This window comes from Felis catus, chromosome D1, assembly GCF_018350175.1.
Source record: "Felis catus isolate Fca126 chromosome D1, F.catus_Fca126_mat1.0, whole genome shotgun sequence".
Lineage (NCBI taxonomy): Eukaryota > Metazoa > Chordata > Mammalia > Carnivora > Felidae > Felis > Felis catus.
The window spans coordinates 50,434,923-50,462,499 of NC_058377.1; the positions used below are offsets into that span (position 1 = coordinate 50,434,923).

The 27,577-nt window shown below is 35.7% G+C and overlaps 1 long non-coding RNA gene across 1 annotated transcript in view; it reads left to right on the forward strand.

Annotated features, from left to right (window-relative positions):
• LOC123380463 overlaps positions 1 to 21,734 on the forward strand; it is a 218,884-nt gene extending 197,150 nt beyond the window's left edge. The window contains exons 2-3 of the long non-coding RNA XR_006586261.1: positions 2,671 to 2,812; positions 19,549 to 21,734. This is a non-coding gene — a long non-coding RNA (uncharacterized LOC123380463). The remainder of the gene's footprint in view (positions 1 to 2,670; positions 2,813 to 19,548) is intronic.
• Positions 21,735 to 27,577: the final 5,843 nt, after the last annotated feature.

A 27,577-nucleotide genomic window follows, 5' to 3' on the forward strand; every position in this document is an offset into this window, starting at 1 on the left:
TGGTAAATTCGCTTTCTTGGGCAACTGATTAAAACCATATTCTATCACTTCCCTTATCAGGGCTCGGGGCTCTCACAATCAGGGAACACTGTGTACCAGCTGTAGGTGCCCCAGGGCCAGATGCCAGATAACCAGCAACATTTCCCATGTCCCTGATCCCTGGAAATTATTCCCTGGAAATTATTCAAATTATCTAACCCACAGGGAGCCCATGAACTCTAACTAGCCCCATGCCCTATAGCTCCAGTGTGCTCCAGCATCCACCCTGTTCCCAGGTACAACTTCCTGTGTGGCCTTGCCTGGCAGCCTTTTCTTTATTGGAGCTATAAAAAGCCAAAGTTCTGCCTTCCATCTATCCAAATATTGCTGTGTTGTATCCCACCATCAAAAGAATCTTTATAGTTTTATTAAATAGAAATTCTGAGATTCTATGTTTGTTATCTCCTTACTCATTTGTCAACCATGCTCTGTACTTTGTGTTCATTGGGGTATTTACTTCCTTTATTCATTCACTGAAGACAAACTGATAAATATGCCAGTGTATATATAATATATAGTATGAACAAAGAGCATCAGGTGAAAAGTAGCAGATGGGACTGAGAAGTTTCAGAAAGCGAAAAGTTAAAAAGACTTGATATTATTATTATTTTTCATTTATTTATTTTGAGAGAGGGAGAGTGTGCATGTATGTGAGCTGAGGATGGGCAGAGAGAGGGAGAGAGAGAACCCCAAGCACGTTTTGCGCTGTGAGAGCAGAGCCCTACGCAGGGCTCAATCCCATGAACTGTGAGATCGTGACTTCAGCCAGAATCAAGAGTCAGATGCTTAACTAACTGACTCACCCAGGTGCCCCTAAAAAAAGGATTGTATATTATATTAATGTACAGAATTTGGACTTTATTTTGTAGATAACCAGAAGATAATAAAGGATTGTAAACAGACCCTAATTCTATCAGGTTTATTACTGACCAACTAGGGAGATGTAGACTATTAGTTTACTTAGAGTTACCAGTGTAGCAATGTTTACATAAATTTTTGTTATTGTTTTCTCTCTAGTAGACATGAACTGCAGGATTCTGTCTTTAATATAATTTAGCGTAGAAAGACTTCTAGTTTAAAATGTGTGTGTACCAGATATTTATCCAGCTCTGGTTACTGAATACTTCATTTTCAGTTTACCCTGGAGTTGTTGGAGGGAAAGATATGATGTTTTGGCAAGGTTGAAAAGATCTAAAGTTGCTTGTAGAAATGCGATAGAGGACACAGTTGCTATCATAATGGAGACCTAATCGTTGACATGGGCTAGACCTGAGACTGTGCACTTCATTTTAGTACTCAACAGAAAGCTACATTTATTTAAGAGAGAATCTTGTCAAAGCCTTCTGTCCTTAGTCTCAAGTCAATAATAATGACAACACTTTTGTTCACACTAGGTGAAAATGTATTGTCCTCTCTACTTTCCTATCAAATATAAACTTTCATAGCTACAAATTCAAATGTTATTATGAAATCCAGGATTAATTTGAATTTATATAGTAATATTTCATTCTCTCAGTATTTCCTTCCTAAGAAATATAATTTCAGAGACAAAGTATGTATTTTCTATGCAATTACAACTTTTGGTTCTGAGAAAAACAAGAACATTTTTAAATTATTTGCTTGTCTTAAAATCTTATTCTAATTAGAAGAACAAATGAACAGATTATAAGATGAATCTCTTTCATTAACTTTGTACTTTCTTGAAGAATAAAATTATCAACACCTTAGTTTATTAGAGAATTGCTGTGTCACGCTTTAAGAAATATATTTTGGAATTAACATCTACTCCTTCATTTTAGGGTGAGATTACAAATTAAGATACGTGAATATTCCGTAGCTATGATGCAGGAATTAGCAACAGAATGGCTAATAACTATTAAACACATTTTAAGTCAGATACTGTTACGTAACTCAGTTCTCACAATCACTTTTCAGGGGGATATTCTTATTTAACTCTTTTGAAATTAACAAAGTTGGGACATGGAAGTTTCGGGTAATATAAGATCACAAAACTAGAAACTGTTTTGAAACAATATTGTTTGTTTTGAGTCCACCACACAATCGCTCTAATTGTCATTAACCATACACAGATAATTTAACCACTTCCCTAGAACACAGAATTGCTCTTTTCCCACCCATTTAAATTAGACTCAACCATGTGACTTGCTTCAGCCAAGGAAATGTAATCAGCTGTGGCATGTGGCACTTTAGAAACTGTGAAAAAAATTCAAAATGAAGTAAGCATTGGTAAGTCACTCAAAATAGAGTCAAAATGACATTGAGGAAGTAGGTCCCATGTAAGTCTTCCTTTTTATTTCTCAGAACACCATGAACTTCTGACTTTTGTTGATTGGAACTTGACCCCCTCTTGGAACACATCCTTCTATTTTGGACTAAAATAAAGACAATGTGACACCTATTCACTAAGTAGCCAATTGTGTATTAGGCAGTTAGTTTAAATTCTGTTGGCACCAATAAAATTTTTTCAAAACAAGTTATGTAACCATTTTTTTTTCTTCGTAAGTGTGCACTCCCTGCTCACAATTCAGAGCCACTTTCAATTTTGTCAATTGTGTTTCTCCCAGATTACAATCACTAAGACCCAAAATAATGCTTTTGTTTGCTTTACAGTCTCTTCTTCATAATCAACATGGCATAATCAGCAGGATCCAGAGTGCCTGACCTCCATCACTGGCAGTGCTGTGGATTCAATTAAGATACCTACAAAAGTCCATTGCTTTTTTTTTCTTCTCCGTGGCTTATGGTCATGTTGGTAAGTCCTGTTGGTTTCGAACCTCCCGTATTGGTTGAGGTTCAGGCCTTTATTTGGGTGTCCTCTATTGCTGGCTTTTATCCTCACCTGTTTCTGAGGGGAGCATTTCCTTTACACTCAGTTTTAGTGGAAGATTTGGGTTTCAGATTCTTGGTAAGTACTCAATTATGGGAAATAATTTTTGTAGGGGGACTTTTCTAGGAGTTCCTCCTAGAACTCCTGCAGGATTTATTTTTAAAGAATATGGCCCTTCTTGCTTTAAAATTTTGCCCCATTGGATTTACATTACCCAGGTTGTTTTAAAACTTAATGGGTCAAAATGGGGCAATTTTCATATCACAAAACTAAGGATTGGAAAAGGATTATAAAACCAAACAAAATGAATGTAATGCCTATTTTAATTGGTACCAAATGTATTGAGGACTCTAAAAACACTGCTTTACAAAATACCACTTCTAAATTAATTGAGGTCAACAAACAATTGAAGGAAGACCCTCATTCTCTGGGATTCATTAATGATAATTTTCATAGATTAAGATTCTGTTACTCAAAAGAAGGGGGCGGATAGGAATGCTGATCTTGTCATTCTGACAGGATAGAAGACTTCTTCCATAGGTATCAAGATGGATCCTCTTATACTAAAATAAATGCTGGTGAAAACAGGAAAATAAAGTATATTTAGTTTATATGAATGCCTTCTCTCTCTCTCTCTCTCACACACACACACACACACACACACACACACACACACACACACACACATACTGTGTTTGAAACTCAGATATATTACCACAGAAATAGGTTCTGGCATATGGTCAGTGCTTAAAAGACTTTGTACAAGAAGAAAAACACTTCTTTGGCAACAAGTATATCTAAATTTTTACATACTCAACTTCTTCCTAGAGAATCAGTGTTGGTAGGTAGTGTACTGAATTATGTATTGCAAGCATATGCTTGTATTTCCCATACCTGCTGATGTGGGGAAATACAAGGAGAAGAAAAGCAACAAGTTTCAGGAAGAGACATAAGTAACACTGGCAAATCCGACCTAAGAATCAAGATGAACATAATTTTTGTAAATGATAAACAGTTGTTTTGTAATTGTGATTATAATACATGAGAGTGTTTACTAGGTTCAGACACAATAGAGAGATTTCCCAGAAAATTCAGACAGGTCAGGTGTAACATGAGATAATACTGGTTAAATTCCTCTCTTTCAAAGGGACTGTGTAACTGATCTCTATATAAACCAGAATCTTACCTTTAATACTCAGGAACCACTCATTCAGTGTATATCTGTATAAATAAAGCTTGGAGAAGTTCCCTAATTAGGGTTTTCTGAAGAAAACCCTGATCCACCCTGCCCCATGAATGAAAAAAATGGGTACATTTATAATATGAATATATTATGTAGTGTTCATACAACAAAATATAAGATATATAGTAGGTTCTGAAATGAGTACTCATTTTCTTCTCCAGGAAGACCTAATAGTTTTTAACTATTGATGAGTAGATAGTCTCTGTGAGAGTACATTCTCTTTCTTTTTCTGGTCACTTTATGCTCTTCTTTTGTGAAGTAAACTTTGGAATGTCATCTTTTTGTTTCAGGGTTCCTAGTGTTATGTCCACCTATGTGCTTTATCTGTCAGCAGTTGCTACATAAGACAGAATAATAAATCTCAGTAGATTTAAAAAATAAGCATTTCCTCATACATCTTAGGGTTAGCTAGGGGAGCTCAGTAAACTCTTGTCATTGGTTTGTTAGGATGTGTCATCTATAAATATGCTCTCAAAAACCCAACCTACCTCTTCACTTGTTAATGGAAATAGCTGGATGATTCTGCAGCTCTCTGCTTCTCACTTGTCCACATATTTGTATCTATAGCCTTTCTTTTATTACTCTATCTGCCACTAGCTAATAAGCACTGTAACAGCATGAATAAAATTTCGATATTTTCCCTCTTTCTCTCATTTTACTTCCATCTACATTCAGGAAAGGATCTAATATTTATCTTTCAGCAGTTACACAGTAAAGTAACCATTGGTTTATGTGTGTATTATCTTCTTTGAACAATGGACTCCTTTGTGGCAGATCTTATATATCAGTTACCTTGTATTGTCAGTTTCCATGTCCAGGATATTGTCTCTCAAATTTTAATATGCATAAAATCACCTGGCATGTTAAAACGCAAGATTCTGATTCAGGGGATCAAGGTTTAAGCCTGATAGTCTGTCTTCTTTACAAGCATCCAGATGTTACGGATGCTTCTGGTTCATAGCCCGCAATTTGAGACACAAGGATCAAACTGCATTTTATAAAAAAGAAATGTGGTTCTCCTCTTTGCTAGATCACCACTCATTCCAGCATAATATTTTTTTATTATATTTTATGATATGCTACTTAAATTTAAATAGATGACTTGGATCCTTGGTAAAACAATTAAATATTTAATGAGAATGAGGAAACGTGTTATGGTGTATGCCAAGGAGGTAAGTACAGGCATATCTCTACCATGTTCTTAAATCACAAAATATAATGTACTCTTCGTCTATGTCATTTAAAGGAGTCCTTCTAAACGGAAAGTACTTGCCATTCTTTGCCAAGATAATTTTTTATAAATGACATACTAACAGTCATTTCTATAAATTCTATAACCCAAATTGAGGTCTGCTTAACCTTAATGATATGTAAAAATTGTTCTTGGTCATATAAATTGAATAAACTAAATATATTGCATAATCTGAATAATTACTCTCTCTTAGATAAGTTCTCAGTTCCAGATTCATTACTTTTTTTCAGTAATCATATCTCAGCTTCTCCTATGCCTAAATCCATTAGAAAAATGGTTTCTCTAGTTTCTCTTGTATCTACTGCAGTTTCCACTTTTTTTTTCCATGTGACATATTCTCAGGATAAAGATCAAATCAAAGGCATCTGTAAGACTCTTTGAGTCTTTTAAGATGACACTTAGTTGTCTCAGTGAAACAAAAGGTCATATGAATATTTTAAAAGCATAGTCTCAGAAGCCTAATCCCCAAAATAACTATGAGTAAATCTAGAGAGAGAGGTTTGTCTCACAACATATTATAAGCTTAGCTTTTGTTTAGTGGAGTGGAATATAACCCGAGAGAAAATCCATAAAGGTGTAATGGTGTTTCATTGGCTCAGATTAAAAGGTACTAAGATAGCTCAAATTATAAGAAAGTCTTTGGACTCTAAATTTTCTATGGAATAAAGCAGGTTGAGAAAGCTACTAAGCAGCAATCTTGAGACATTTTTTATAGTAAAAGAAGAGTATTATTGAGGATGGAGCTAAGAACCCTGAAGAACAAGAGACAAGAGGATACTCCCAGGGAGCAGAACTGGTCCCTAATCAAATAATATTTCCAGCTCGTGGAAGAGGGTGATCTGATAATGTGTGTCCAGATAGATTTCAGAAGTGCTGTGAACCAGTGATTGCCATATGCTTAATATGCCTCTCCTTTTAAAAAAAAATTTTTTTTCAACGTTTATTTATTTTTGGGACAGAGAGAGACAGAGCATGAACGGGAGAGGGGCAGAGAGAGAGGGAGACACAGAATCGGAAACAGGCTCCAGGCTCTGAGCCATCAGCCCAGAGCCTGACGCGGGGCTCGAACTCGCGGACCGCGAGATCGTGACCTGGCTGAAGTCGGACGCTTAACCGACTGCACTACCCAGGCACCCCTATGCCTCTCCTTTTAAATGAGCACATATATTATTGTTATCTGCCACTGTCTCACTATAGAATTCTTATCACATTTTTTTATTTTTAATTTTTTTAAGTTTTTATTTTAATTCGTTAACATACAATGTTATATTAATTTAAAGGGTACAGTATAGTGGTTCAACACTTCCATACATCACCCAGCACTCATCACAATAAGTACACTCCTTAATCTCCATGCCTATTTAGCTTATCCCCATACCCACCTCCACTCTGGTAACTATCAGCTTGTTCTCTATAGTTAAAAGTCTGTTTCTTGGTGTCTATCTCTCTCTCTCTCTCTCTGTCTCTCTCTCTCTCTCTCTCTCTCTCTCTCTCTCTCTCTCTCTATTTTATCTTTGCTAATTCGTTTTCTTTCTTAAATTACCCATATGAGTGGAATCATATGGTACTTGTCTTTCTCTGACTTATTTTGCCTATCATCATATTCTCTAGCTCCATCCATGTCATTGCAAATGACAAGATGTCGTTCCTTTTCATAGCTGAGTAATATTCCATTGTGTATGTGCGTGCATGTGTGTGTGTGTGTGTGTGTGTGTGTGTGTATCACAATTTTTTTTTCTTTTTATTTATTTTTGAGAAAAACAGAGACAGAGTGTGAGCAGGCAAGGGGAAGAGAGAGACACACACAGAATCCGAAGCAGGCTCCAGGCTCTGAGCTGTCAGCACAGAGCCTGATGCAGGGCTTGAATTCACAAACTATGAGATCATGACCTTAGCTGAAGTCAGGCGCTTAACTGACTGAGCCACCCAGGTGCCCCTATACCATATCTTCTTTAGCTATTCATCTAGCAATGGACCCTTGGGCTACTTGCATATCTTGGCGATAGTATATAATGCTATAGTAAACATAGGAGTGCACGTGTCACTTTGAATTACTATTTTTATATTATTTGGGTAAATACCCAGTAGTGCAATTGCTGGATCATAGAGTAGTTCCATTTTTAACTTTTTGAGGAACCTCCATACTATTTTCCACAGTGGCTGTATCAATTTGTGTTCCCAATGGTTGCAAGAGGGTTCCCCTTTCTCCATATCCTTGTTGTTTCCTGTGTTGTTGATTTTAGCCATTCTGACAGTTGTGAGGTGATATCTCACTGTAGTTTTGATTTGCATTTCCCTGATGGTAAGTTATTATGAACATCTTTTAATGTGTCTGTTGGCTGCTGGATGTCTTCTTTGGAGAAAAGTCTGTTCATGTCTTCTGCCCATTTTTAATTGGAATATTTGTTTTGGGGTGTTAAATTATGTACGTTTTTTATATATTTTGGATACTAACCCTTTATTGGATATGTAATTTATAAATATTTTCCACCATCCTTCAGATTGCCTTTTACTTTTGTTGATTGTTTCCTTCTCTGTGCAAAAGCTTTTTATTTTGATGTAGTCCTAATAGTCTATTTTTGCTTTTTTTTTTTTTTTGCCTTGCCTCAGGGGACCTATGTAGAAGAAAATTTACTCTGGTTGATGTTGAAGAAGTTTCTGTCTCTGTTCTTTTCTAGGATATTTGTGGTTTCAGGTCTCACATTTAAATCTTAATCCATTTTGAACTTACTTTTGTGTATGGTGTTACAAACTGGTCCAATTTTATTATTTTGCATGGTGATGTCCAGTTTTCCCGGTACCATTTGTTGTAAAGAATTTTTCTCATTGGATATTCTTTCTCGCTTTGTCAAAGATTAATTCACCATGTGGTTGTTGGTTTATCTGTGGATTTTCTATTATGTTCCATGAGCTGATCATGTTTTTAGTATGTAACTTGTCTTTTTCAGCTCACGGTCTCTGGCTCAGAGGAACTATACCTACAGGGCAGCAGTGATAGACTGTTTTCTACATCTGAACTTAGAGTATTAGATTCTATATTCCAATTCTGATGTAGTAACGGGAAATGACTTTTTGAGGGCCTAGAATGAAAGCAAACATATTTTACATGTAGGAGGAATGTAAATGATTTGTGGTAGATGATGTTTTGAACTAGATTTTTTCAATGCCTACAAATTCTTTGCAATTCTTTTTATCAAAAGATGGAATCTATTTCTTTATACCCTGAATCTGTTCTTGGTCATATGGCTTATTTGGGCAATAAATAATTCACAAATGTGGAATAACCAGAGGCTTAAAAATTAATTAATGCATTAGTTCATGCATTTTTTTTTCCTGGTAACCATAGCATCACCATATAGACAACTTTGGCCTTAGGATAAGAGAGTATGTAGTTAAAAGAGACCCCAGCTGTTCTAGCCAACCAAGCTTTGTTGGCTGAGTTCCCAAACTTATAAATAAAGTCATCCAGGACCAAACAGCACAAACTGAACTAGTCCAGACCAGAAAAACCTTGTAGCTAATTCTCATACTTGTGAGAAACAGAATTTATTGTTGTTGTAGACACTAAGTTTTGAGGTGACTTTTATTGTTGAGTTATTGATTCTTCAATATACTATTTCTATAGTATCTCACATGCAGAAGATGGTTAACATGCAGCAGCATGATTCCAATAATTTATGTTTATAATGCCTCTGTACCATCAAAGTCATCATCAGCATTTGGAAATTTAACATTTTAAGAGGATTTGTACATTTTTATTCCAATTTTTTTATTTAATTGATGAAAAGACTGATATTTAGCATGTTTGGGAAATTGTTAATCTGTGTTCATAACGGTGTCAATGTGTTTGATTCTTCTTTTCTTTCTTTTCTTGCCTTTTCTTGTCTTTTCTTTATCTATCAATCAACCTATCTATCATCTATGTATTATCTATCATCTAATATCTATCTATCATCTATCTATGTATCTATGTATCTATCATCATCATCATCATCGATCTATCCACACTACATCAGGTTTCTCTGCATTACAATATCAGAGTTTGTAAAGTTCACTTTCAAAACATGATCGCCAAATGCTTGAAACAGTGACCTAATAATGTTCAGCATCCTTAGATTTCAATGAAAGTTTCAATTTTGCCAAATTCTAGGTGAATAAAACACAATTTTATATATGTGGTAAAAAATTAATACCATTTACCCTTGTAATTAATATAAATTTTCATAGAAAATGTGTAGCAGAATTGCATTTCACCACATGATAGAGGTCTAATCTATAGCCTCTCTAAAAGTGGAATAATATTGTGGATAATATTTTCCTCCTTTAAACAATGAGGGTTTGGGGTGCCTAGGTGGCTCAGTTGGTTAAGCGTCCAACTTCAGCTCAGGTCATGATCTTACGGTTTGTGATTTGGAGCTCTGCGTCAGGCTCTGTGCTGACAGCTTGTGCAGAGCCTGGAGGCTGCTCTGGATTCTGTCTCCCTTTCTCTCTGCCCCTGCACTGCTCACACTCTGTCTCTGTCTCTCTCAAAAAAAAAGTAAACAATGAGGGGCACAGGCATTTTGGGGGGAACAGCTGCGAAAACTTACAATATATAGATTAGAGTTTGTGAAAGAAGTTATAAATGAATGAGGACTGTGTAGCAGGAAACCTGAAGAAAGATTCTGAGATGGGTACCTGGGTGGCTCAGTCAGTTGAATAATTGACTGTTGATTTCATCTCAGGTCATGATCCCAGCGATGTGGGATCGAGCCCCACATCAGGCTTCACACTGAGTGTGGAACCTGTTTAGGATTCTCTCTCTTGCTCTTTCTCTCCTGCTGTTCCTCTCCCCAGCTTGCAGGCCTTCTTTCTCTCTCAAAAAAGAAATCACACAAAACCAAAACTATAAAAAAAATAAAGATTCTGAGAAAGAAAAATTTGAGCAAGAGTCACACACATACAGTGGTGATAAGGGAGAACCAAAAAGTCAGATGTTTTATATACTATCAGGGAGAATTGGGAAGAAGTGATTATTTCTGCTGGTTTTTATGTAATTTGACCATTCTAATCAGGTCATTGATGAGAGAGAACTTAAGTAAATGCTGTAATCATTATTAAGATAGTGTCTGTGTCTCCTAAATACTCCAGGATACTGAAGTTGTTTAGATATTGAGAGGTACTATTCATGAATAATAAATATTATATAATCCCAGCAACACATAGATCCCAGGTACTAGAGTAAATTGCACCCTTTAAGACAGTGACTGAACAGAAATGAATTAACTAATCTCTACATGTAAAAGTCATCAAGAATAATGGGTAAATGCTGTTTTAAGGACTGAAATAATTAAATTTTATTGTTTCTAAAATATTAATTTGCTTGGCCTAGGAAAACAGTTTACACACTGTTGAATTCCACATATTAATAGCTGGGCAAATACTGTGTAATTATGCTTTTCTTAGGATTCAGTGCACCCATTTCTTGTGGAAGGTAAAGGCTACTAATGAAATGCTCAAGGCAGGAATGTCAATTTTGACAGGCCACATTCTTTTAGAGCCATGTTTCAAAGGCTGCATTTTCTCCTGAATGCTTATTCAAACAAAATGAACATTTAACATTATTGGGTTTTTTCTCCCATTCATCTAATTAATGTATTATTTTAATGAGGATTAGATGTTGATTAGACATAATGACTGCTAATGATCATATGTACTAATTTTAGACAGATGTTAAGGGATTTATTCTAAAAAATACCTCCTGTAATAAATCTCAGGAGAAGCTAGTGAGAGAAAGTCAGAGCCTTCTGCATTTACCATGCTAATGAATTAACCGTGACCTGAGGAGGCAAAATGATGTCTATGGCATAGATTTGGCTCCCACACAGGATGAAAATAACAGGTGCTTAGAGTGCTTTAAAATTTGAATGCAAAATATTTTTAGAAGTGTTGACAAACTGAAGGAAATGAAGGTTTTCAGAGCAAAGAATCCTTGGATTTCTACCATATATTTGTTTTAGAGATGGTAGTGTATTTATAGATGTATTTGTCCAACCTCATGCAGTAAAGTTTCTAGTTCATCCAGAGTAAAGTAGGGCATGTAGAAACTAAATACCAAGTCTGTGTTCTCATTTTCCACATGTATGGCCCTGTAAGACCATTTGCTTGGGCAATTTTTTTGGTATTTAATTCAAAAAATTTCATGTTATTCAATTTTATGCAATGAATATTTATGTAAAAGCACAACAGTAGGCAGGAAAACATGATCCATGTAAAGAAATTCCTTGGCCACTTTATGCTAAGGATTAAAGTGGATCGGTATCAATACATTTGAATTTGAAGTCAGCAACACATATTATTATCCTGTAATCCTTGTATGTTAGGCTAATTGTTGTAAGAAAACCTCAGATCTCTGTGGATTAACCCATTCGGTTTAATATGAATTTATACAGTAGTCTAATGAGGGGTTTGGTGGGTGGCTTTCCTTATGCTGATATAGTCCCAGGTATTTTCTGTGCAGTGGCTTTGTTATTCTACTGGGGGTTCAGAGTCCTTCACTGAGTTAAATGTTGATTACATATAAAATCAGCTAATGAACTGGAGTCACAAAAAGGTTATAAGTACCATGGTCTGTTAGTAGCATACCTCATTCCCTTCCACATTTCATTGGCTGGTATTTGGTCACATTGTCCCACTTAACTACAAAGGAGGATGGGAGATGTAAGCCTTTCTTTTGATCGTGAAAAAAATATTAGATGGGATTTTATGTTTTTCCCATAATCTCTTTGCTCACTTTTAAAAAAATTAATAATCTCCTAGGTTTCTTATGTTTCTGTGACAACAGACTATTACTAATGTATTACTACTCATATTTTAAATAAACAGGAAATAGGAATTTTCCTAAGGATAAAAAGGGCATATATTAATTTTTTTATCATGAACTTTTTTTGTGTGTAGTAAGAAAAGTGGTTTAGAAGTTTCAGGTCTCTAGCTCTGATTCCAGGTATCTCTTCTCCTATCTGTGTGATTTAGTCAGATCATATCACTCCAAGTGAAGATAATAATACCAGGCTTATCAACCAAAAGGTTTAATAGTGTTTTTAACTTTGAATAGACTTTATTTTTAGAATGTTTTAGTCTCAGAAAAAATTGAGGAGAAAGTACCTGAGTTCCTATATATCCCCTGACACCCCTGCTTTACCTGCCCTACCATAAACACAGCCTCCCCATCTATCAGCATCTCCCACCAGAATGGAACATTTATTACAATAGATGAACCTACATTGACATATCATAATCACTAAAGTCCGTAATTTGGATTTTTTACTTTGTAATATGCATTTAAATTTCTTCTGTGTCTTTTCATGGTTTGCTGGATCATATATATTTTTTATGTTTATTTATTTTTGAGACAGAAAGAGATAGAGAGCAAGTGGGGGAGAGCAGAGAGAGAAGGAGACAGAGAACTAGGCTGAACTAGGCTCCAGGCTCTGAGCTGTCTGCACAGAGACTCACACGGGGCTCAAACTCATGAACCATGAGATCATAACCTGAGCGAAGTTGGATACTTAACTCAGTGAGTCACTCAGGCATCCCATGGCTCATTTCTTTTTAACAATGAATAATATTCATCCTCAACAGTTTATTTATCCATTCACCCACTGAAGGACATCTTGCTTGCTTTCAAGTTTTGGCAATTATGAATGAAGCTGCTATAAACATGTGTGTGCAGGTTTCAGTGTAGATATGTTTTTAACATTTTTGAATAAACATCAAGCAGAGTGATTGCTGGATTGTATTGTAAGATTATGTTTTGTTTTGTAAGAAACTGTCAAATTGTCTTCCAATGTGTTGTACTATTTTGCATTCCCACCAATAATGACTGACAGTTTGTTATAGGCCTACCTTGTTTTATTGTTTTTTTTAATCTATTATACTGTACTGATTTTGTGTTTTTACAAATTGAAGGTTTGTGGTCACCCTGCATCAAGCAAGTATGTTGTCACATTTCTCCAACATCATTTGTTCATTTAGTATTTCTATGTCATACTTTGGTAATTCTTGGAAAATTGCAAAGTTTTTCATTATTATATTTGTTAGGGTGATCTGTGACCACTGATCTTTAATGTTATTGTAATTGTTTGGGGGTGCAACAAACCGTGCCCACATAAGACGATGAACTTAACTGGGCACGCAGGTGCCTCAGTTGGTTAAGCATCTGACTTAGGCTCAGGTCATGATCTCTCAGTCAGTGAGTTTGAGCCCTGCATCCAAGTGCTGACAGCTTGGAACCTGGAGCGTGCTTCAGATTCTGTGTCTCCCACTCCCTCTGCCCCTCCCAGCTCACACTCTGTCTCCTCTCTCTCTCAGAATATAACTAAACATCAAACAAACAATGAACTTAATTGATAAATGTATGTGTTCTGACTATTCTGCCAACTGACCATTCTCCCTTTTTTCTCCTTCCACTCAAGACTCCCTATTCACTAAGACAACCGTATTGAAATTAGACCAATTAATAACCCTACAATGACCTCTAAATGTTCCAGTGAAAGGAATAGCCACATATTTTTCACTTTAAATCAAAAAGTAAAAATTATTAGGTGAGGAATGCATGTCAAAGGCCAAGAGAGACCGAAATTTGGGTCTCTTGCACCAGTTAGGTAAGTTGTGACTGCAAATGTTCTTGGGAGACATTAAAACTGCTACTCCAGTGAATACATGAATAAGAAAGTGGGACAGCTTTATTACTGAAATAGAGAAAGTTTGGATGGTCCAGATAAAAGATCAAACTAGCCACTCAATTTCCTTAAGCCTAAACCTAATCCAGACCAAGGCTCTAACCCTTTTTAATTCAGTGAAGGCTAAGAGAGGTGAGGAAGCTGCAGAAGAAAAGTTTGACACTAGCAGAGATTGGTTCATGAGGTCTAAGGAAAAAAGACAGTTCTGTAACATCAAAGTGCAAGGTGAAGCAACAAGTGTTGATGTAGAAACTGCAGGAAGTTATTCAGAATATTTCACTACAATAATTAATGAGGGTGGCTACACTCAACAATAGATTTTCAATATAGATGAAACAGCTTTATATTGGAAGAAGATGCCATCTGGGACTTTAGACTAGCTACAGAGGAGAAGTCAATGCCTGGCTACAAAGCTCCAAAGGACCAGCTGACTCTTTTGTTAGAGGCTAAGGCAGCTGGTGACTTTAAGTTGAAGCCAATGTTTTTTTTCCATTCCAGAAATCCTAGGTCCCTTAAGAATTACGTTAAATCTTCTCTGCTTGCGCTCTATAAATGAACAACAAAATGTGGTTGATAGCATATCCATTTACAGTGTGGTTTCCTGAATATTTTAAGCCCACTGTTGAGACCTACTGCTCAGAAAAAAAATCTTTCACAATAGTACTGTTCACTGACAATGCACCTGGTCATCCAAGAGATCTGTTGGAGATGTACAGTAAGATGGATGTTTTCATGTTTGCTAACGCAACATCCATCCTGCAGCCTATGGGTCATTTTGACTTTCAAGTCTTATTGCTGAAGAATTACATTTTGTAAGGCTATAGCTGCCATAGATAGTGATTCTTCTGATGGATCTGGGAAAAGTCATTTAGAAACCTTCTAGAAAGGATTCACCATTCTGGATGCTAGTAAGAACATTTGTGATTGATGGGGAAAGGTCAAAATATCAACATGAACAGGAGTTTGTAAGAAGTGGATTCCAGCACTCATGGATGACTTTGAGGAGTTCAAGACTTGAGTGGAGGGAGTAACTGCAGATGTGGTAAAAATAGCAAGAAAACTAGAATGACAAGTAGAGCCTGAATATGTGACTGAAATGCTGTAATCTCATGATAACACTTAAACAGATGAGGTGTTGCTTCTTATGGATGAGCAAAGAAATTGGTTTCTTTAGATGGAATCTACTCCTGATGAACATGCTGTAAAGATGTTAAAATGATCACAAAGGCTTTAGAATATTACATAAATTTTGTTGATAAAACAACGACAGGGTTTGAGAGGAATAACTCCAGTTTTGAAAGAAGCTCTACCAGGTATAAAATGCTATCAAATAGCATAGCATGCTACAGAGAAATCATTTTTAAAGGAAGTGTCAATTGATGCAGCAAACTTTATTGTTTCCTGATTTTAAGAAATTGCCATAGCCACCTCAGCCTTCAGCAACCACCACGTTAATCAGTCATCAGCCATTAACACCGAGCCAAGACCCTTCACCAGAGAAAATACTATGACATGCTGAAAGCTTAGATGATGGTTAGCACTTTCAGCAATAAACTATTTTTAAAGTAGGGTATGTATGTTTTTGAGATATAATGTTAGAGCACACTTAATAGACTACAATATTGTGTAAATATAACTTTTATATATATGGAGAAACCAAAAAATTCAATTGACTAGGGTTGTTGTGATATTTTCTGTTTTGCAGTGGTTTGGAATCAAACACATAATATTTCTGAATCAAACCCATATTTCTGAGATATGCCCAATTTTGTTTTAAGAAGTGATAATTTTCTGATGTCATCTGGCACTCATCCTTGTTCACATTAGTCTACATTGTGTCCCTGACTTAGATCTCTTGCAACTTGAGTTCATTGCTACCTAGGATGGTTTTTTCCCTAGATCTTTTATTATTATTATTATTATTATTATTATTATTATTATTATTATCATTGAGAGAGAGAGAGAGAGAGAGAGAGACGGAGTGCAAGCAGGTGAGGAACAGAGAGAGAGGGAGACCCAGAATCTGAACCAGGCTCCAGGTTCCAAGCTGTCAGCACAGAGCCTGCTGTGGGGCTCAAACTCATAAGCTGTGAGATCATGACTTAAGCTGAAGGTGGACGCTTAACTGACTGAGTCACCCAGGCACCCCTTCCCTAGATCCTTACATAGCTAGTTCCTTCTCAAAATTTCAGCTTTAGCTCACATTTTTCCAAGAGATTTTTTTGCAAAATCTTTCTGAGATATTATTCTTTCTGTTTCTTTTAGTTCCTGTGAGACACTGTATATTTTACTTAAAGCAGTTATCAATGCATACAAATAGAGTCCACTAGAATGTAAGTTCTATCATAGAGACTCTGTCTTGTTCAGTGATATATATGTGGACAGTAATTAAGGTGTCTATCAGGTGAATTCATTGAAAGAATAGAACACAGCCAGAACTATATATTAGTAAAAAGATTTGTTTGTTCTGGGCAAATTTTGTTTCCTCTCTGGAAGCATTTCAGCATCCCTTCTAAACATAAGGTGGTCCTTCTGCCTTTTGTAGGTTCTCATGGACCACCTTGAGAATTTAAGGCCTTTTGTTACATGGTCATTTAAGAATTATGAGCATAAGTAGCAGGCTACTTAAGAGTTCTGTGACAAACCTGTTACTAATTGTGTGATTTGGGTTTTACTTGGGATCCACATGAGCAGTGGACAAACAAAGAGCATTTGATTAAAGGAAGTCAAGTACAATTAGATGATATTTTATTCAGATTCTCTGACATTTTTCTTTTTGATCAATTGGGGTTCACAATTATTTTTTGGAAAGTATGCCTCCAGGTGATGCACCCTTGCTGTTGACCATCTAATTTTCAAATCAGAGTAAAACTTTTCTCTATGTTGAGTAGTTTAAAGCAGTTTATTGTAGAAAAATCTGTGAAAGGGTTTTGTTTGTTTCATGTCATGCTTTTTTTTAAAAAAAAGGCTTGATTCAGGCTTTTCAAAGCACTATGTAAAATAATTTGAAAATAAGTATATATCAGAGAAGAATAGAAATAATTTAAATATTTTAAAATTTGGAGGATAGGGCATTAGAATTAATGCCCTATATGATGTATTTTAAAAGCTTTATATCCTTAGTATAAACTGAATAGTGTCATCTTCTAGTTTTCTGTTCTTGAATCTTGTGTATGCCTAGCTTAGGATAAAGAAATTTTTTTTTCAGTTTTCAGAGAGATGATAACTTAGATTTAACAAGCAGCTTTACTCAAATCATCTCATACAATTATTCAGATAGGCTTGTCAGTGAACTATTATTAGATCTATTCTGTAGATAGTCTGAAAAATGTTGAGTAATTTGTCCAAGTTCACATAGCTACTAAATGACAAACCTAATACTGAAGTACAAGTGTGTCTGACTCAAAGCCTGTGGTTCTTCCATTCTCTCACTATGTATACATTTCTTGTACATGATCTCTTGGCAAGTGAGGTGAATTTATTTACTTGATTTTACACTTGTGGCTCTTGGGGCTCAGAGATTAAGTAAACACTTTATGGTCACATTTAAATATAAAAGATTCAGTGTTGATTAAAATCCATGTGTTTTAGTTCCAAATTTCAGAATATTTTAGTGTAGGTTTACTTCAGGTCAGATTAAAAAGTGGTAAGGATTGTTATTTCATGTATCTGTGATTACCAGAACTAAGTCTTTATTTCAGTTAAGATAGTTTTTGTAGTATTTTTTCATATTATTCTAAAGCAGTTTCAAGTGTTTTTAAATAAAAATGGCACATTAAGAAAAGATGTGTTGTACATTAGGGAAACATGCTTCTAAATCTTTCATCTGCACAGATCCTTTTTCAGTAGTTGTGAATTGAGCCCCATCAATGTGTATATTTAACAAGTAGATGCTTTTGAAATAAGAGATCTGCACAGGAAACTTTGGAAAGCACTATTATCTTAGCATTTACTATATTATAACATGGCTTTTATTCCATAGACCTATTTACTTGAGTTTCTCATTCAATAAGTCAGCTCATATTCAAAGTCCTACAAAATCATGGTGGGCAATGAAAATGATAAAATACTTTCCTTACATTTATAGATAATGTTACCATGGATGGAAAATCTTCTTTTATACTACACTGTTGAATAATTATGTTAGGCAACATCCCAAGGGGAGGGATTCCTAGAGCAAAAGTCTTGCATATTGTGTTTGTTCTGAGTCATTTTAAATCACTTTTTCAGTCTCTGGCTTCTTGGACAACTTATATCAAACTCATTCCAGATTGATCCCACTGGCTGGTCAGCAGCAGCATCTCCATACAGTTGGCCTCCAATTTTATTTTGACACAGTTGTCTATAATAGGGCTGTTGGATCTTGAAATGTTCACTTAATCAAAAAAAAAAAATAACTCAAAAAAGAAATAGAAAAAGGCTATGGAATGTCAGTGTCTTTGTTCCTCCTTGACTAAAAACACAAAGATTTTTTGTTTGTTGGTTGGTTGGTTTTACTTTTTGTAGTTTAATTCTGGAATTGAAATCAATTAAAATAAATGAGCCAGTTACAATAGACTTCAAATTGAACCTTGTTCATAACACCCACAAGGCTGTAAATTAGGATATCAAGAATTCTACTACTTGTTCCTTCATGTATTCATCTAATGGATATTTATTTAACACTCACAGTGTTAGGTACTAGGCTAGGCAAATAAGACAGAATGGTTTCTTCTTTCATAACATTTATAATCTAATGGAGAAGATTGGCACTAAACAAGTATGTATAGAGTGTGAAAAGAATATGTGGTATTACAGACTAACTGGCATGGCATGCATCTCATTAGACAACCCTGAGCATCCTCTCACATGAAGTGATGGATGAGCTGATAGCTGTGGTACTAGGGATAAATTGTCTAGGCAGAGAATGAGGGTGCAGTTGGCCTAAAGAACAACTTTAATAGAGTTTAAGAGAAGACATCGTCTGCTCTATCTGAAAGAATGAAAGCGTTTCTATTTGGTTGAAGGTATTTGAGTGAATAGTAAGAGAAAATGCTGGATGGAATGGTTGGGTCTGCTCAAGAAGGCCATATTAAGGGTTGGGGCTTTATTTGAAAGACAAGAGGCAAAAATATTTTAAGCAAGGATATCAACATAGGCAGATTCACATTTTGGACAGATAATTTGCATTGTTTTGTGGAGACAGAATCTGATAAGAACAGTAGTGGAGTAGGAGACAGTTTACCAGGCTGTAGCAGTCAACAGGTGAGGATTGGCAGCCTGCCCTTGGATGTTAGTAAGGAAAGAAGTGGAAGGAGTTTGGATTCACTGGGAGTGGAATCTACCAATATGCAATTGGTGTTTGAATAAATTTTGGGGGTTAAGAAGATAAGGATGCAAATTAAATGCTAGGTTTCTAGTTTTTTAAAGGTAGGTATTAATTTGTACTTTATTCTTTCCACTTTAGATAGACAAGTGAAGTTAAGCCATGCTTTCTCTCTATGCCTTCAGCTTTTACTTCTGAAGACAAGCAGTTTTGAATCTACTATAGGTAATTTCTGAATATCTTCTTTGTATATATATATAAAATACAACCAGTTAGAAGATATACTGCATTTATTTTTTTATTAAATATAATTTATCGTCAAATTGGTTTCTCAGTATCTTCTTTTGAAAAGTAGAAGTGTCAAGGGATGAGCTCTGAAACTTGGATAATGGGGAGGACTAAGTTTTCTGAAAAGAAAATAGCTTTCTTTTCAAGGAGGGGAGAGGATAGGTGTTAAATGGAGCATTAGAGTTATTTGATAAATTTCCTGTCCCACAAGAACTTAGAGTGGACTAGGAATAACCTGGTTTTCTCTCTGAACGATATGCAGGATGAATTTGGCACAGAGCAGTGAACAGATACAATTGGAATAGAAAATGAAGCTCTCACAGTGATTTTGATATGTTTTAGACGTTTTTTGGGGGGGTAGGCATTATATAAGCCTCTTTATTCTTCTGGGATTATGGGGAGGGGAGAAGAATCCCTAATAATATCTGTAACTAACATTTTACCACATAAGCTTTCTTAAATCTCTATTTTTAAAGTACTTGAAAGTATGGCTTTAAGGGTCAAAAAATGTTAAAGAGTAGATTGAAAAGTTTGAACCATGAGTATCAAAAGTCTACATATAAGATGTCTTGGTGTCCACTGACTATCAGCACAAGACTGTGTGCAGTGACTCCATGAGCTCCACTGTCATCTGCATTTGGCAAATGAGCCAAGTAAGGCTTGGAGTTGCTAGATGACTTGTACATGGCCACATGCTGGTAGTGGAAGAATAAATTTAATGCCAAGTCACAACACAATGGCTTCTGAAATGCTACTCAGAGGACAGTAGGGCCTAATAATCAAATACCACTTGACCTGGGGAACAAACCTCCAAGCAGGAACTGTGTACTTCCTTTTAACTGGAATCTGTGGTGCACCAGCCCAAACTACCAGGTTAACAGCTATAACTCTCTGTTGTAATTATCCATACATTTAGGTGCATCTGTACAGCCTGTCTTCTACTTTTAAAGCTAAGATTTATCTTCTGTGATATTAAACACAGTTTGCTGGTTAAAGGTAATTCAGTTTCTCTCACAAAAAAAATCTTACTTTTATTGTTCAATAAATATGGTGCTTGATTTTCTCCTCTCACAGTAGAGAACATATGCTTTTTAAAGGCATTTCTGTGTTGCCTTTTATGATTCCTTTGTTATACACTATAAGGAATATAGTTGTTTCCTTGAAGAGCTAACTTTATACCTCCTGGATCAGGCACATGTTTTTCTCAGGCTTCTTCCTGTCAATATAAATAATATGATTTAAAATAAAATACAACAGAATCCACCAATCCATATGAGATACAGTGATTTACCAATGAAGGTTATACAATGACTATGTAGAGAGGAACTACTCATATTTGTTTGTTATTCAGTCAATGCACGTGAAGATTTTTTATAGTGTCCAAACACCATCTTTTCCTGTTCCGGTTTAGGAACTATCTCTTTGTGTTTTTTTATCAAGTGTGCTATCCCTGGCTAATTTTATAACTTTTACAATAAGAAAAATGTAGCAGTGCAGTCATTACTTACAATACCATGGCTTTTGAAAACCTGTTAACTTAAAATAACATAGATCTATTTGCTATTCAGTTTCCTAATTCCACTTATTTAATGCTGTCGACACCATTATTCATGATGCTGCATTATTCAACACCTTCATTATTTGCAGCACTTCCTATGAATACTGACTTGCAGTGCAAAAGTTACTGCTGCACCTTTTTGATGATGACCACAAGAGCAAGTCTTACCCAGAGTATGCAGTACATAGGAATAATAATTAATTTTCTTATTATGGTATACATATCCAGTATTTTATAGCATAAAGATAGGGAAAAATATTGCAATTGTGCCTCCTTTTGAACTCTGCAGTTACTATATTCCTATATGGAATGTGGTCTCTCTTATTCCTGCCTTCCATACATTGATACCTATGGGAAGGATAGGCAAGAGTCCCATGCAAGATTGAGAAAAGTGGTTGTAATTAAGCAAGGGACGTCCATCCCTCATTTGACAATGCATAGGAACAACCTGAGAGAGCCAAAACATAGGAGAGTCTTAAAAACTGAGAACAAACTGAGAGTTGATGGGGGGTGGGAGGGAGGGAAGGGTGGATGATGGGTATTGAGGAGGACACCTGTTGGGATGAGCACCGGGTGTTGTCTGGAAACCAAATAGACAATAAATTTCATATATTAAAAAAAAGAACATCTTGAGAGAGTACCCCTCACAGGGCAAATGAGAAGCAATAGAGAACATTGATCAGAAGAGCCATTTGATTTTGCAGAGAAGATAGGTGAAGCCATTTCCAGAATACTAATAGACATGTGACCTGGAGCTGGCAGAGGGAGTGAGGACCACTCTGGGCAAGGAAAATACAGAGTAAAGGAACCCTGACCAACATTTCTTCACCATTGGTTGCTAGAGACCACAGGTGACACTGCAGTCAGAACAGATTGGTGAGGGAGAATCCCTGACAACACAGGAGATCAATAAAGTTCAAAGTCCAAGGATAGAGCATTGGATGGGGCCCAGGAATTTGCATATTTAATAAATGTACTCTGAAAGTACTCCTCTTTTAGTGCATTATTATGATGTACTGGGTTTTTTTTTTATAGTTTTCATTCACCTGAATTTCTCATTAAATTAGTAAATTCATACTAAGAGTCTTACACAAGTGCAGCAGAGAATAAATTTAATAAAACATTTCCCCTTATTGTAGAAAATGTTGCAATGGATAGAAAACCTGGCTTTATTTTCTACTGTTGAAATTCCTTTGGCTACATCTCAAGGGAAGGGAGTATTGAATCAAAAGTCTTGGGAATTATGTTGGTTTTACCAATTTTGACTTCTCAGAGCCGGTGACCCTAACTCAAAGATGGGCATACAAGATCAGAGGGATCCCAAAGGGAGAAATCTGAGACCATGTGAGTCCCAGGCTCAGGGTGCTCTACTCTGATGACACTATCAACACTACACAATTTCAGGTACCAAAGAGGATATAGAAAGTTTCAAGAAAGGCCTTCCACAGTATGCGGCTTACTGAGGCACAAGAAAGGCAGTATTGTCCTAGATACAAAAATTAATACCAGCTCTCAAAATAACTCACTTTGGAAAAATAGGTCAATTGCCTCACCTCTCTTAACTACAGGTTAAATATAAGGTAAGGAAGAAAAATATCTCTCTCACAGTTTTTTAGATGGTTAAAATTAAATAATGTATGTGAAAGTACCCATGCCTAGAATATTTTATGTATTCAAAATCTTACTTTTTTCTTTCCTAAAGAGTCAAATACCTGCTTCATTTCTTGAGAGTCTTTTTCTGGTTTTTTTAAATAACAGAAAAATGACCTCAAGCAAAATATTGAAGGTGAATTTTTGTGCCTCTAGCTTCTTCTGTTTTATTCTCTTTTACCATTGGTTCACTGTGCCTTATGTTCTGTCTCCATTCTTTTCAGAACATGTTCCTTGGGATGATTCTGAATAAGTTACTCATACTTGTGTAAAGATGTGTCACTGTATTCCATTTATTAGTAATTTATTCATTATATTAAATGAGTGTTTATTGAGTACTTCTTTACCAGGTCTTATGGTAGCCACTAGATATAAAGTGACAACAAAGCTGGCTTTATGTGTGTGTGACCTGTGCCCTCACACAGGGTCCTGTTCTCAGATGTGTGTCAATTCTTTCTGCTGTCCTCATTTTGAAATCCTTAATAACTTTTGAGTAATGGAACCACAGTTTCTTTTTATATTTCTTTTTTAATTGAAGTGTAGTTAACATACAATGTTATGTCAGTTTCAGATGTATAGCATAGTGATTCAAAATTATATACATTATGCAGTGCTCACCTCAGTAAGTGTACTTACCATCTGCTGCCACCATACAACATTTTTACAATCTTGTTGACTATATTTCCTATACTGTACTTTTCATCACTGTGACTTATTTATCTTATAACTGGAAGTTTGTACCTGTTAATACCCTTCACCTATTTTGCCCACCTGTCAACTCCCTTTCCCTCTGGCAATGACTGGCTTATTCTCTGTATTTGTGAATCTGTTTCTGTTTTTTGTTTCTTTTGTTTTTGAATTCCACACATAAGTGAAATCATATGGTATTTGTCTTTCTCCATCTGACTTATTTTACTTAGCATAATACCCTTTACATCCATCCATGCTGTTGTGAGTGAAAAGATTTCTTTTTTTTCCCAAATAATATTCCTCTGTGTGTGTGTGTGTGTGTGTGTGTGTGTGTGTGTGTGTTTGTACATACCGTATCTTCTTTAGCCCTTCATTTATCAATGGATACTTAGGTTGCTCTCATATCTTGGCCATTGTTTTTTGAGAGAGAGAGAGATGGAGGAAGAGAGAGAGAGAAGGGGACAGAGAGTGAGGGAGAAAGAATCTCAAGCAGACTCCAAGTGCAGGACAGAGCCCAGTGCAGGGCTCAAACTCATGTCCATAAGATCGTGACCTGAGCTGAAATCAAGAATTGGACACAAAGGATTGAGCCACCGGGGCGCCCTAACATAGGTATGCATATGTTTTTTTTCAAACTTGTGTTTTTGTTTTCTTTGGGTGAATGAATACCTAGTAGTGGAATTACTCAATCATTTGGTATTTCTGTTTTTAATTTTTAGAGGAATCTTATACTATTTTCCATAGGGACTGCACCAATTTACATTCTCACCAATAGTACATGAAAGCTTCCTTTTCTTTACATCTTCACTAGCACTGTTAATATCTTGTCTTTTTGCTAGTAGCCAATCTGGTGTGAAGTGATATTTCATTGTGGTTTTGATTTGCATTTCCCTGATGATTAGTGATGTTGATCATCTTTCCATGTGTCTGGTGGCCATCTGTATGTCTTCTTTGGAAAAATGTCAGGTCAGGTCCTCTGTTCATTTTTAATTGGACTATTTGGGGTTTTGGTATTGAGTTGTATGAGTTCTTTATATATTTTGGATATTAAATCCTTATCGGATACTTCATTTGCAAGTATCTTCTTCCACTCAGTAGGTTTTGTTTTGTTTTGTTTTGTTTGTTTGTTTGTTTTACTTGTTGATGGTTTCCTTCACTGTGCAAAAGCTTTTGATTTTGGTGTAGTTCCAGTAGTTTATTTTTGTTTTTTTCCCCCTTGCCTGAGGAAGTCCTAGCTGCAGCAATAAGATGAGAAAAAGAAGTATAAGGCATCCAAATGGGTAGGGAAGAAGTAAAACTCTAATTGCAGTTGACATGATACTGTATATAGAAAACCCTAGACTCCACCTACAAACTGTTAGAAGTAATAAATGAATTTGGTAAAGTTTCAGGACACAAAATTCATATACAGAAATATGTTGCATTTCTATACATTAATAACAAAGTAGCAGAAAAAGAAATTAAGAAAACAATCCCACTTGCCATTTCATCAAAAAGAATAAAATACTTAGGAATAAATTTAACCAAGCAGGTGAAAGACCTATATTCTTAAAACTATAATACACTGATGAGAGATATCGCGGATGACACAAATTGAATGATACACCTCTCTTATTGGAAGAATTTATATCCTATACCATATTCATAGTTTATATACTATATACATAGTGCCCAAAGCAATCTATAGATCTAGTTAAATCCTTATCAAAATACCAATAATATTTTTCACAGAACTAGAAGAAATAATCCTATAATTTGTATAGAACCAAAAAGACCCTGAATAGACAGTGCAATCTGAAGAAAGAAGAACAAAGCTGAAGGTATCACAATCCCAGATCAAGCTACAAGCTGTACTACAAAGCTGTAGTAATCAAAACAATATGGTAGTGGCAAAAATAGACACATAGAACAATGGACTAAAATAGAGAGGCCAGAAACAATCCCACACTTATACAGTCTATTAATCTTTGACAAGGGAGGCAAAAATATACAATGGAGAAAAGAGTCTCTTCAACAAATGATATTGAGAGCACTGGACAGCTACATGCAAAAGGATGAAACTGGACCACTTCCTTACACCTACAAAAAATAAACTAAACATGGGCTAAAGATTTAAATGTGAGGCCTGAAACCATAAAACTCCAAAAAGAAAACATAAACAATAATCTCTTGGACATTGGCCTGAGGGACCCACATTTTCATTTTGCACTGGGAATCAAAAAGTATGCATCTGATTCTGTGTGCTGAACCTAAAATATACACTTCCTGCCCTCAGTCAGCTTACAAGATATACATGAATTTAAAATAATAAACCACCAACAAGTAGATACTATATAAAGTTCTGCAAAAGAAAGAATATTATTTGAAATAAAATGAGAGCAAATGTAGTTAAGAATGAGTCAATTAGCAAGGCCTCTCTCAGGATGTGAGCTGACACTTGGAGGATGAGCAGGAGTCAGCTGTGTTATAAGATTCAAAAAACAAAAACCAAAAAACATGCTTAAAGACCTGAGGTAGATAAAAACTTAACACTTCCAAGGAAGTGAGGAGTGAGTCTGACGTGAATTTGGAGAAGGAGGCAGGGACCAGATCACACACAGCTTTCTGGTCCAAAGCACAGATTTAATGTTTTATGCTATGCAGAGATGAGAAACTAGAGAAAGGGTGTGTGTGTGTGTGTGTGTGTGTGTGTGTGTGTACGTGTACGTACACGTATGTACACATATTGATAAATGACAAATGTAATGACTCTCTAATGCTATTCTAAGCACAGACATTGGTGGATCAGGAAGACTAGGAGGGAGATGTTGACATTTGCTGTAAAAGAGAGTTCAGAAAAGTAGAGGAGGTGTATGGGAAGGTAGCATAAAATTTCTGTTTTGAAATGATGTATTTGAACAAAAATTTTGGAATATTTACTCCTGAAATCATATGTGTCTCAGTTTCTTCCTGGGATCTTAAACACAACTTTTGCTCTTGGCTATATGTACTGCATCTCCCAGGAGAGTGATGTTGTAGAATCCAGAAGTAATAAAATAGTTGTCATGGTCAATTTTATATATCAAACTTGACTTGTCTAACACATGCCTAAGTAACTGGTAACACATTTTTGGGTTTGTCTTCGGGGGTGTTTCTGGGAGAGGTTGAGTAGTTGATTAAATGGAGAAAAGAGCTCTGCCCTCACCATGTAGGCAGGTGTCATCCAGTCTCAATCTGTTGAAGTTCTGAATAGAACAAAAAGGCAAAGGAAGGGAAAATTCCCCCTCTCTTCTTGAGGTGGGCCATCCATTATTTCCTGCCCTTGGATGTTGGAGCTTCAGATTTTCAGGCTTTCAGACTCTGGGACTTGTACCACTGGCCTCCTGGTTCTTATGCCTTTGGCCTCAGACTGGGAATTACACCATTGCCTATCCTAGTTCTCAGACTTTCAGACATTGGCTGAATTTCACTACCAGACTTCCTGGGTCTCCAATTATGTGTGTGTGTGTGTGTGTATATATATATATATATATATATATATATATATATATATATATATAATTTATATTTATATATAATATTTTAAATATATTTATATACTTCTATCTGTATATTTATATAGGATATAAATGTATTATTCTATTAGTTCTGCCTCTCTGGAGAGCACTAAAATTAAAATGGCATAGATGATAGCAAATTATCAGTAGAATGTTGAACTGAGTAGATGTAAAAGTAACAGAGTTACATAAAAACAGCTTCAATTAATGATTAATTACAGCAAAATGATATGTTTTAGTTAATATCCCATACTTGGAGATAGTGTATATACATATAATTTATTGGTCATTTATAACCAATATAACCAATTATAGGTTTTTTAACCTATATGCACATAAATACAGTGTGCCCTTGAGAAAGTTATTCACTTTCAAGTGAGTATAAAAATATTCTTAGACTCTTTGACTTTAGTAATTGTACCACTGCCCCTTTCCCAAATGCTCCTTT